The sequence below is a fragment of the Phaseolus vulgaris genome, chromosome 10 (genome assembly GCF_051622355.1).
Source record: "Phaseolus vulgaris cultivar YP4 chromosome 10, ASM5162235v1, whole genome shotgun sequence".
Lineage (NCBI taxonomy): Eukaryota > Viridiplantae > Streptophyta > Magnoliopsida > Fabales > Fabaceae > Phaseolus > Phaseolus vulgaris.
The window spans coordinates 26632721-26646038 of record NC_143507.1 but is presented as its reverse complement, the minus strand read 5'-3'; positions in this window follow the sequence as shown (position 1 = coordinate 26646038).

Below are 13318 nucleotides of genomic sequence, written 5' to 3'. Positions count from 1 at the left end.
TGCCCCTTGACCAGCTGAGGCCCTATGGAGGGTGTTTGTATGGTTTCGCTGGTGACCAGGTGGAGGTCAGGGGGTACATAGAATTGAGGACTACGTTTACAGATGTGGCAGGTTCGAGAACGGAGGAAATCAAATACCTTGTTGTAAACGCTCCTTCAGCATACAACATCCTGTTGGGAAGGCCCACGCTCAACAGGATAGGTGCCATACCGTCGACCCGACACATGAAGGTGAAGTTGCCGTCTATGGAGGGGGTGGTGATCACCATCAAATCCGATCAGAAAGAGACGAAGAAGTGTTATGAGAATAGCCTGAAAAACAAGAGATCGGTGAGTTACGTAACGACCACCCCGCCTCCTGGTGTGAAGCCCAGATCGACGGTAGCAGAAGAGACCGCCGGAAGGGACGTGGAGATGGTGGACGCTGAGCTGGGGGAGGGGAACGCTGGTCTGGAGGAGGAAGAGACAAGGAATCGCCCTGAGGAAGCGAGGGAACTGGGAATCGCCAGGGCGGTGATCGCTAGAGAAACCAGACCAAAACCCATCGAGCAGTGGCTCGAGAGAGAAATCGGGGGAAAGATCTTCAAGCTGGGAAGATCTCTGGAGGTCGAGCTCCAGGACCAGATTGCTGAGGTGATAGAACGGCATCTGGATGCCTTTGCGTGGTCCGCTTCGGACATGCCCGGGATCGACCCCGACTTCCTGTGCCATCATCTGGCGATGGACAACTTAATGAGACCGATGCGACAGAGAAGAAGAAAGTTCAACGAGGAGAGGAGGCCGGCGATCAGGGACGAAACACAGAAACTCCTCGCTGCAGGCCACATCAGGGAAGTTCAGTACCCTGAATGGCTAGCGAATGTCGTGCTGGTGAAGAAGAGTAATGGGAAATGGCGCATGTGCGTCGATTTCACTGATCTGAACAAGACTTGCCCAAAGGATAGTGCTGCAGGGTGTAAGCTGTTGAGCTTCCTGGATGCCTTCTCGGGGTATAACCAGATCAAGATGCATCCCATGGATGAAGAGAAGACTGCCTTCATGACCGAGAGATCGTGCTACTGCTATAAGGTGATGCCGTTTGGGCTGAAAAACGCGGGGGCCACATACCAGAGGTTGATGGATCGAGTACTTGCACCGATGCTGGGAAGGAATGTGCAACCGTACGTCAATGACATGGTCGTGACCTCGCCAGAAAAAAGCAAGCACGTTGCAGACTTGGAAGAATTGTTCACGACGATCGCCAAGTTCAGACTGAAGCTGAATCCAGAGAAATGCATCTTTGGCGTGGAGGCTGGAAAATTCCTGGGATTTCTCTTGACTGAAAGAGGAATAGAAGCCAACCCGGATAAGTGTGCCGCCATCTTGGCTATGAGGAGCCTAGTTACGGTGAAGGAAGTTCAACAGCTAACAGGTCGGATGGCAGCCCTGTCCCGCTTCGTGTCAGCTAGTGGAGAGAAGGGACATCCCTACTTCCAGTGCTTAAGGCGCAATAGCAAGTTTGCTTGGACGAAGGAGTGCGAGGAAGCCTTCGTCAAGCTGAAGGAGTATCTGGCGAGCCCGTCGGTTTTGTGTAAACCGCTGGTGGGAACCCCTCTCAGGTTGTATTTTGCTGTAACTGAGAGGGCGGTGAGTGCGGTGCTCGCCCAGGACCAAGATCAGGTTCAAAAGCCTATTTATTTTGTTAGTAAGGTGCTGCAGGGCCCCAGAAACAAGATATCAGGCCCTGGAGAAGGCTGCGCTGGCTGTGGTATTTTCGGCGAGGAGGTTGCGCCACTATTTCCATAGCTTCACCATACTGGTGATGACTGACCTGCCCATCCAGAAGGTCTTGAAGAAGCCTGACGTTGCGGGAAGGATGGTGAAGTGGGCAGTAGAATTGTCAGAGTTTGATATTAAGTATGAGCCCCGAGGCCCGATCAAGGGGCAAATCTTTGCAGATTTCGTGGTCGAGCTCTCATCCGAGGTGACACGAGTTGAAGGGGACGACTTCCGCTGGGTGCTTTCAGTGGATGGATCGTCAAACCAGCAGGGTAGCGGTGCTGGAGTCATTTTGGAAGGACCCAACGGCGTGCTGATCGAACAATCTTTGAGGTTTGCCTTCAAAGCCAGCAATAATCAAGCAGAATATGAGGCACTGATTGCCGGGATCTTGCTGGCTAAAGAGATGGGAGCCAGGGTGTTGATGGCTAAGAGTGACTCGCTGCTAGTCACAGGGCAAGTAACAAGCGAGTTCCAGGCTAAAGATCCACAAATGGCGGCTTACCTGGAGTATGTGCAGGAATTGAAGAGTTCCTTTGCCTCCTTTGAAGTAGTGCATGTGCCAGAGAGCAGAATGCTCGAGCTGACTTGCTAGCTAAGCTCGCTAGTTCAGGCAAGGGGGGTAGGCAGAGGATGGTGATTCAAGAAACTCTGAAGGCGCCGAGAGCATTTGTAGCAGGTCACCTGGTTCTCCAGATAAGCAAGTCGACGGAGAAAGCAGCGAGAAGTCATAAGTCCCTGACGCAAGAAACTTTGAGATCGCCGAGAATTAGAGCATGTCGAGGAGAAAAGGTGAACATGACGCAGGTCTGCGCTATCCATGAGCCAGACACCTGGATAACACAGTACAAGCGGTGCCTGGCAGATGGCCTTCTCCCGCTGGATCCGACAGAGGCTAGGAAGATAAAGAAAAATTCTAGCAAGTACACAATGATTGATGGCGAGTTGTACAGGTTTGGGTTCACTCACCCACTCCTGGAATGTGTGTATGGTGAGAAATGCACGAGGATTATGGCAGAGCTCCATGAAGGTATATGCGGAAGCCACGTCGGGGGTCGAGCTCTAGCCGCAAGGACCCTCCGTGCAGGTTACTACTGGCCAACGATGAGAGAAGACTGCAAGAAGTATGCGCAATGTTGCAAACAATGCCAACAACACGCCGATTGGCACAAGGCGCCTCCCGAGGAGTTGAGGTTGATTTACAGCCCTTGGCCGTTTCATACTTGGGGAATCGACATCCTGGGACCATTCCCGCTGGCGATCAGGCAGATGAAGTACTTGGTGGTGGCAATTGAGTATTTCACCAAGTGGATCGAAGCAGAACCAGTGGCCCAGATCACCGCACACAAGATCGAAGGTTTTGTGTGGAAGAACATTGTGTGCCGGTTTGGTGTGCCCAAGCGCCTGGTGTCGGACAACGGGACTCAGTTTGCAAGTCACCTGTTGAAGAAGCTGTGCGAAGGGGTGGGAATTCAACAAGTATTTGCATCCGTCGAGCACCCTCAGACAAATGGTCAAGTAGAGTCAGCTAATCGGGTGTTGCTGAGAGGTTTAAAAAGAAGGCTAGAGAAAGCCAAAGGAGGCTGGGCTGAGGAGGTACCCCGTATAGTCTGGGCGTACCACACCACCGAGCAGTCAGGGACCCATGAGACCCCGTTCAGCTTGGTCTATGGGTGCGACGCGAAGATTCCAGTAGAGATCCAGGAGAGCTCGCCGAGATTCCAGAGCTTCGTAGAGGAAGACTCGAATGAAGAGAGAAGGCTGAACCTGGATCTACTGGATGAGGTCAGGGAAGAGGCGAGATTGAAAGCTGAGGCGGTGAAGAGAAGGATTGAACGAAGATACAACTCGAAGGTGATGCCAAGACAGTTTAGAGAAGGCGACCTGGTGATGAGGAAAGCCCACCAGTACGAGATGGAGAATAAACTGTCGCCCAAGTGGACGGGGCCGTTCAGAATAATCGAGGCGCTCGGGAACGGCGCCTACCGCTTAGAGACATTGGAAGGAGGGGCGATTCCTCGCACTTGGAACGCCACGCACCTGAAGTTGTATTACAGTTAAGAAGCTTTGTAAGTAAAGACAAACACAAAGTTATATTACAATGTCTCTGTTAAAACAGTTTGAAGGGGGCACTCTTTTTTCCCTAAGGAGGGTTTTTAATGAGGCCACCCAATAAAAGAAGAGTTTTCGAAGTTCAAAGGTGTTTTAGATTGCGTGCTTGTTGTTTTCAGAAAGCTTTGAAGAAAGACCTTGTCACTTATATGTGATTTAAGGCAAGTAAAGATATATTGCATGCTTTCTAAAAGGTTTGAAGTCCTCATCGTCTTTCGGCGATCGGAGGCATCAGTTAAATTTTTAAGTCCTCATCGTCTTTCGGCGATCGGAGGCATGAGTTAAAGTTAAAGTCCTCATCGTCTTTCGGCGATCGGATTCACCAGTTAAAAGACCCCAACGCCCTCGCGCGTCCTGAGGCGAGATAAAGACCACCTCGCCGTCGAGCGAGTGCAGGCGAGGAAGAGTGAAAAGTCCTCAGTGTTTCTGGGGGCGAGAATATGTAACCCCTGGGGCAATGCAGAGGCACCAGCAAAAGTCCTCAGTGTTTCTGGGGGGGAGGAGATGTAACCCCTGGGGCAATGTAGAGGCACGATTTAAAGACCTTCTCGCCTATGAGCGAGTTCAGGCGAGTTAAAGACCTTCTCGCCAATGAGCGAGTTCAGGCAAGATAAAATCCTTCTCGTCTCGAACGAGTTCAGGTATGGTGTAAAGGGTGGTCTATGCTTGGTAAAGGATACGAATCCTTTGGGCAAGCTTTGTTCAGGTCGGTGAAATCGACGCACATGCGCCATTTCCCGTTACTCTTCTTCACCAGCACGACATTTGCCAGCCATTCAGGGTACTGGACTTCCCTGATGTGGCCCGCAGCGACGAGTTTCTGTGTTTCGTCCCTGATCGCCTGCCTCCTCTCCTCGTTGAACTTTCTTCTTCTTTGTCGCACTGGTCTCACCAAATTATCCATCGCCAGATGATGGCACAAGAAGTCGGGGTCGATCCCGGGCATGTCCGAAGCAGACCATGCAAACGCGTCCAGATGCCGCTCAATCACCTTGGCGATCTGGTCCTGGAGCTCAACCTCCAGGATCTTCCCAGCTTGAAGATCTTTCCCCCGATTTCTCTCTCGAGCCACTGCTCGACGGGTTTTGGTCTGGTTTCTCTGGCGATCACCGCCCTGGCGATTCCCAGTTCTCTCGCTTCCTCAGGGCGATTCCTTGCCTCTTCCTCTTCCAGACCGGCATTCCCATCCCCTAGCTCAGCATCCACCATCTCCACGTCCCTTCTGGCGGTCTCTTCTGTTACCGTCGATCTGGGCTTCACACCAGGAGGCGGGGTGGTTGTTACGTAACTCACCGATCTCTTGTTTTTCAGGCTATTCTCATAGCACTTCTTTGCTTCCTTCTGATCGGATTTGATGGTGATAACCACCCCCTCCATGGACGACAACTTCACCTTCATGTGCCGGGTCGATGGTATGGCACCTATCCTGTTGAGCGTGGGCCTTCCCAACAGGATGTTGTATGCTGAAGGAGCGTTTACAACGAGGTACTTGATTTTCTCCGTTCTTGAACCCGCCACATCTGTAAACGTTGTCCTTAGTTCTATGTACCCCCTGACCTCCACCTGGTCACCAGCGAACCCATACAAACACCCTCCATAGGGCCTCAACTGGTCAAGGGGCAGCTCTAGCTGCGTGAAAGTCGGCCAAAACATTGCGTGGTCTGCCTCGGACATGCCTGGCATCGACCCTGATTTCTTATGCCATCACCTCAGCATGGACGCCACGGTTCGCCCCGTGCGCCAGAGGAGGAGAAAGTTCAATGAAGAGAGGCAGCTGGTGGTACGCGAAGAAACGCAGAAGCTGTTGAGGGCTGGCCACATCAGGGAAATCCAATACCCCGAGTGGCTAGCCAACGTCGTTCTGGTAAAGAAGGCGAATGGGAAGTGGAGGATGTGCGTAGACTTCACAGACCTAAACAAGGCGTGCCCAAAGGACTCGTACCCGCTGCCCAGCATTGACGCGTTGGTAGATAGCGCCTCCGGCAGCAAGGTGCTAAGTTTCCTGGATGCTTTCTCGGGGTACAACCAGATTAAAATGCACCCGAGAGACGAAAGCAAAACCGCATTCATGACGGAAACCAGCAGTTATTGTTACAAGGTGATGCCTTTCGGCTTGAAGAATGCGGGCGCCACCTACCAAAGGCTGATGGACAAGGTCCTAGCACCTATGTTAGGAAGAAACGTATACGCCTACGTGGATGATATGGTAGTGGCGTCGAAGGATAAGGCACAGCATGTGGCAGACCTGGAGGAATTATTCGTCACTATATCCAAGTACCGCCTGAAACTAAACCCCGAGAAGTGTGTCTTTGGGGTAGAGGCCCGGAGGTTCCTAGGTTTCATGCTCACGGAGAGGGGGATAGAGGCGAATCCCGACAAATGCGCAGCGATCATCGCCATGCGTAGCCCGACGTCAGTAAAGGAAGTACAGCAGCTGACGGGGCGGATGGCGGCGCTCTCGAGGTTCGTTTCTGCCGGAGGAGAGAAGGGGCACCCATATTTCCAGTGCCTTAAGAGGAATAGTCGTTTCGCATGGACGGACGAATGCGAAGCGGCTTTCATCAAGCTAAAAGAATACCTGGCGGCGCCACCGGTCCTCTGCAAACCGGTAGAAGGCGTGCCTCTCCGACTGTACTTCACGGTGATGGAACGAGCTATCAGCTCTGTGTTAGTCCAAGAATAGGACCAGATTCAAAGGCCTATCTACTTCGTAAGCAAGGCCCTACAAGGTGCGGAGATGAGGTACCAGGCATTGGAGAAGGCAGCGGTGGCGGTGGTGTTTTCCGCCAGGAGGCTTCGTCATTACTTCCACAGCTTCACGGTGGCAGTGATGACAAACCTCCCCATACAGAAGGTACTGCAGAAGCCCGATGTAGCTGGAAGGATGGTGCGCTGGGCGGTGGAGCTTTCAAAATTCGACATCCAGTATGAGCCCAGAGGATCCATCAAAGGGCAGGTATACGCATATTTCGTTGCAGAACTCTCGCCCGGAGGCGAACAGGAGGTGGAGGCAGGCTAGCAGTGGTCGCTCTCAGTGGACGGCTCTTCCAACCAGCAAGGAAGTGGTGCGGGAATAGTCTTGGAAGGACCAGACGGTGTACTGATCGAGCAGGCCCTGCGCTTCGCTTTCAAAGCCAGTAATAATCAGGCTGAGTATGAAGCCCTGATTGCAGGAATGCTTTTTGATCCTGCCTGTTGACCAGAACGCTGGAAACTGCCTCGTCAAAGGATCGACGTGTGCACCGCTTCTAACCTCCGTCCTTCCTCAAGATCCACCTCAAGAACCTGCAAAAGAACAGAGCGGCGCCGCTGCGGCCGATCGCACTCCAACGCCCAAGTCAGTGACAGAACCACCAAATACTAAGAGCAAGAACACTTAAGAAATCTCAAGGAACCGTGCAAATTCTCTCTCACAGTAAGCTCTATAACTCGCAAGCGTAAAGAGTGTAATCTGAACGCGCGTACCTCAAAAAGTTCGTTGAGAACTCTTATATACCTGGTCACTTTCTCTCTCCTGGCAGTTACAGACCTGGACACGTGGCTCGCATCCAGTCGTACACGTGCCACCATCTGGAGCCTCCTTGACTTGGGCGCTGCTTCTGATTCTCTTTTTGGCTAAGTTACTTATGCATGGTATTGCCCAGTGCATAGCTAACTTGGGAGTGCGATCTTTACTGGAACGGGCGAGTTAGGGTGCTCTCGTACACCTTCCCTGTGGTCTCGCCGGCCGCCTTCATAATCTGCACCGCCTTCGTCTTCGGCGATGTGCTTGTTCTGGCGATCTCCAATCACTTAGTCGCCTGAGTTTACCATTTGGCGACTTCATCTTCAACTAGGCGATCGCCTGGCATGCTGAAGATCGGAGCACGCCAACTTAATAACTGGCGATTACACGAACCCCCCGACTTCCTTCCCTTCTGCAACTCTGGCGCCTTGTCCACACGCCTACTCTGTGGCTTGGTGCCACGTCATCACTTCCGACTACCAGGGCGGTACACTTTTAGCCAAAGAGATGGGCGCGCGGAACCTCTTAGTGAAGAGTGACTCTCAACTAGTTACAGGGCAAGTGTTGGGTGAGTTTCAGGCGAAAGACCCGCAGATGGCAGCATATTTAAGGTACGTCGAATCGCTAAGGGGAGCCTTCAGTGCTCTTGAACTGGTACATGTCCCAAGGGAGCAGAATGCCAGAGCTGACCTGCTCGCCAAGCTGGCCAGCTCAGGCAAGGGGGGCAGGCAGAGGACTGTAATCCAAGAGACGCTTAAGGCTCTGAGGAAATTCATAGAGGATAACAGGGTGGATGTCCTCCACATAAGCGCCGCGAGAGGAAGGCCAAGGAGTCATCGTTCCTTGACTCAGGATACGTTGAAGGCGCCTCACATTAGTGTATACACGGACACGCCCGAAGGAGGGAGGCGAGCGCAGATACATGTTTTAGCCGAAGGAGACACCTGGATGACGCCATACAGGCGGTACCTGGCGGATGGGGTTCTCCCAATGGAGCCTGAAGAAGGTAAGAAGGTTAAGAGAAATGCGGCAAGGTACACCCTGATAGACGGAGTGTTGTTCAGATACGGTTTCACTCACCCTATCTTAACATGCGTAAGCGGCGACGAGTGTACCAGAATAATGACGGAGCTCCACGAAGGCGTTTGTGGGAGCCATGTAGGCGGAAGGTCCTTAGCTTCTAAGGTGATGCGCGCAGGGTTTTATTGGCCAACAGTAAAGGAAGATTGCGTGCGACACGCCCAGCGTTGTAAGCAATGCCAAAAACACGCAGACTGGCACAAGGCGCCGCCAGAGGAGCTGCGATCCATATACAGCCCATGGCCTTTCCATACCTGGGGGATCGACATCCTAGGCCCGTTTCCGTTGGCGATAAGGCAGATGAAGTACTTGATCGTCGCCATCGAGTACTTCACCAAGTGGATAGAGGCGGTGCGCACAAAGTCCAACACTTTGGGTGGAAGAATATTGTGTGCCGTTTCGGCGTACCTAGGCGGCTGATATCCGATAACGGAACCCAGTTCGCCAGTCAGCAGTTGAGAAACCTATGTGCTAAGGTAGGCATTAAGCAGGTGTTCGCATCAGTTGAACACCCCCAGACTAATGGGCAGGTAGAGTCAGCAAATAGAGTTTTGCTGAGAGGGCTAAAGAGAAGGCTAGAAAAGGCCAAAGGAGCGTGGGCGGAGGAGGTGCCAAGGGTCGTGTGGGCATACCACACCACGCCCCAATCTTCCACCATGGAGACGCCTTTCAGCTTAGTGTATGGGTTGGACACGATGATCCCAGTTGAGATTCACGAAAGCTCACCACGTTTCCAAAACTTCGTGGTGGAAGAATCCAACGAAGAAAGGCGGGTGAACCTAGACCTACTGGACGAAGCCAGGGAGGAAGCCAGAATAAAGGCCGAAGCAGTGAAGAGAAGAGTAGAGCGACAATATAGCTCTAAGGTAAAGCCGCGGCATTTTCAGATTGGCGACCTAGTTATGAGGAAGGCTCATCCGTACGAGCTGGAGAATAAGCTGTCTCCCAAGTGGAGCGGACCCTTCAGAATTGCCGAGGCAAAGGGCAACGGTTCGTACAACCTAGAAACCTTGGAGGGGGTCCCATCCCACGCAGCTGGAATGCAGCCAACTTAAAATTTTATTTTAGTTGACTTATGTAAGCAGCCATGTAACAATTTAGTTGAAGGGGACACTCTTTTTCCCTCTCGGGGGTTTTTTAACGAGGTTACCCAAATAAAAAGGAAAAGAAGTTCGATGAAAAACCTTTGTCTTGGTTTCAGTCTTTATCTTTTCCCTTTCGAAGTGGCGACAGGCATCACCAGGCACATGCGTCGCCAGGCACATGCGTCGCCAAGAGAGAAGGCGTCGCCAAGAAAGAAGGCGTCGCCAAGAGAGAAGGCGTCGCCAAGAACGAAGGCGTCGCCAAGAGAGAAGGCGTCGCCAAGAGAAAAGGCATTGCCAAGAGAAAGCGACGCCAAAAACGCAGCGCGTCGCCAAGAAAGGTGACAGAGGAAAATGCCCAGTATATGAAGCGTGTGCAATGTAAAACAGCGTTAAAGAAATCAAGCATGGCGCAGCGGAGTCAAATTTACATGTATGCTCGAGAGGAATAGGAGCAAGGTGAATATAGCAGACATTACAGACCCAGTGCTCATACAGAAAAGGAAAAAATACAAACAAACCACTCTTCAGTGGCCTTCAGACCTTGGCAGGGAGGAGGACGACGCTTCAGTCTCGGCCCTCAACGCCTGGGTGAGCTATGACCTCCGCTGGGGGTTTATCTTTGAACCTGCACCAAGGGAAACAAGAGCAGTGAGGGCCCCATGAGTTAGAACACGTAGAAATCTAATGAAGGTAAAAAGCAGAAGTTTCGGAGATAGCCACTCGTACATATGTACTTCTCGAGGATTCCGGCGTTGAACTCCAAACTGATCAGTGTGGCGGAGTTAAAGCCCCCGCCTCAGCCAGAATCCGACACGCAACCTGGTCGTTCGGGCTTAGTTTCTTGAAGGGTTTGGACTTGAGGGCTCGTGCCTCACTCACCCAGTACAGCGGGAACCCATCCAGGGCGGAAGGTACGATATCAGAACAGCAGATCTTGAAAAATGTACCCTTCCACCCCGTGAAGGAGCTTTGGAAGGGAGTCAAGAGAACCCTACCAGGAACGTTGCTGAGGGTCACCCACAGGTTGTTCCTTTGACGTTTCACCTCGAAAAAGTGGTGAAAGATATCAACCGAGGGCGCACACCCCAAGAACCCGAACAGTACGTCAAAGGCCTTAACAAAAGCCCAGCTGTTGGGGTACAGTTGGGCTGGTGCAGCGTTGATCTCCGTCAGAAGTTCCCTCTCGAACCTGGAGAAGGGCAGACGTACGCCAACGATCTGGAACACCACCTGATAGAAGTAAAAGAAAGGAATCCCGTCGTTGGCGCGTTCGTCCCCACACACCGGCTCCCCCAAGGTGCAAGGAAGCAGGGTGATGTCATCGTCATGCCTCCTCGCGAAGGCACGGTGGTTGTAAGTGCACGACTCTCCTTTGTGTCTCCTGATGGCCAGGGTGGAAAGAAGGCACGAGCACTCGTCCAGAAGCGCGCTCGAAGCCCAGGGATACAGATCTTTATGGTTAACCCTGGGGGAAGGAATACGAGAAGACATGACGGAAGGGTGTCGGAAGGAAAGTCGGAGGGTCGAAAGAAGATGGTTCGCTGGAAAGGCGGGGTAATACGTTGGTTAGAGAAGACACCAGAGTGACTCTTTAAGGGGAGGGAGATGGTGTAGGTATGTGAGAAGACACCAGAGTGACCCTTTAAGAGGAGTAAGATGGTGTAAGTGGGTAACATTTCGTCCGGTTGACCGGGACGTCTTCGTGCGCGACCTCAACCGTCAGCTAGGGACTCCTTCCCACTGGTTGCCTGTGGATTCCTGCAAAAAAGAGGACAAAGTGGCGCCCTAGCGGCCGTGTGCACTCCGACGCTCAAGTCAGCCAGCAAGAAACACCAAAACTGTCCACCTACGTCTCTGAGCACCGCATATGGCACTCTGAAGGTGGTAGAAGAATTGTGTATATGTGTGTGTGTTGTCTTCTTCAGGCAAAAGTATTCCCCAGTGACTTGTACGTAACCTTGAAGCACGAGCAAGCAACTAGAGAGTTCTCTGGTAAATTTTCCAAAAGTTCCAACCCCGTTTCCAACGTCCCCCGCGCTATTTAAACCTCCCAAGCATTTAAAGCGCCTTAAAGCGCTTTTAATCAGAAACGTAACGCACTCATTAAAGCGCTTAATTAGAAAACGTAGCGCATTTAAGACGTTGAAACGCTTGGGAGCCATCATAGTACCTGAACGCTCGAAACGGAAACTGTATGGAATGACCTTAATTACCTGGCACCTGACTAGAGGGTGTTTCTATTCTGAAAGGGCTGTTGTACACGTGGAGGGCCTCACGACGCCGTGACCCCATCTGGGGGCGTTTCTGCCCACTTGGGGACGTTTCTACGTGTGAGTCCTCCTGCTGGGAGTGCTACTGCGCTAGGGGTGACCTTTTGGGTGCCAACTCATGCCCCCAATCATCTAGTCACTTACTCTAAGAGCGTATCTGTCTTCCTCTCGTACCCTGCACCCGGTTACCCTGGGCGTGACCTTCCTCTTGGGTCGTATCTGTCCCGAAGGCGTCTCTAGGGCGGCAGGACTACTTCCCGAGTCAGGCTGCCCTACCCTGATGTTATCACTATGGCCTTGAAGCCACCTTTTCTTTCTCTTTATCACTTTCCCGAGCTATAGGAACCTGAGGCCTTCCCACGGTGTCGCTCCCTCCATGGTCTTTCCTACCCATGGGTATCGGGGAACCACACTGTGATTGCCTTGGTTTTACACTGTTTGCTCTGGCGACGCCCTGGTTGGGCGACGCCTTCACCTAGGCGACGCCTTCAACTAGGCGACGCCTTGGCTCGGCGACGCTTCCTCTTGGCGATGCTGGCACTTGGCGTTTCTCCACCTAGGCGACGCCTTGCGTTGACTTTGACTCTCCAGCCGTTGACTTTGACCTTGACGTGGTCAACGCCCGGATACGGGACGATACACAAGCCCCCCAGTCTTAAGCCGAAGACTTGTCTTCAGCGCAAAGACTAAAGCCTCGCCCACGCCGTCCACGTGCCCTCCTGATGACGTGTCATTCTCTGCTGACTCAAAAATTCTTCGAATTACTGACGTGACACTTTCTGAACCACAGGGGTATTCTTAATGGCTGATTGGACATCCCCTAAAATGGGAAAAATAATGTCCTTTGAGGCTGCGCTTAATCGCGTGCCACATGGCTCATCGTGCGATCATCTTTAAGAACTCTTGCGCTCCCCTTGAGTGCTTAATCTTGCAACACGTGGCATCATCACACGGTTATCATTCGTTGCCCCTCGCGCTTCTCGTAACGTTTAAGTTACCAAACCCCGCGCTTGCCACTACTGTTACATCCACTTTCTCTGCCCTTTCTCACTGTTCATCTTCTCTAAATCCCTTCTCTCGCAACCCCTGTTCGTTCGTGCTTCCGCTCTCCACGCCCTTCAGCCCCCAAAGGTACGGTTTTTTCCCTCCTTGATGATTCCCTTCACTGTATGAACTGCCTGGGGCTGTCCATATTACCGCATTTCTTTGGATATCGTTTGTATGCTTCTTTGTTCCTCTCGTTTCCCTTCGTTCTCGTGTCGGTAGGGCGCTCCTAGGGTCCTTCCATTTTTCCCTTTTCTTCTCCCAACCCCTTTTCTCTGAACCCTTTCTTTTTCTTTTGATCTTCAGCTTTGGCATTGATGGCGAAAACTAAGACCGCCGCGCCTCCCCCGCTCCCTAAATCTTATTATAAGGGCGAATACGACTGGGCTCCCGACGAACTTCTGGATGAATGTTCCCTCCTAAACTCTGTTGAGGACGTGGAGGCTCACAGGGGGGACCCTACGC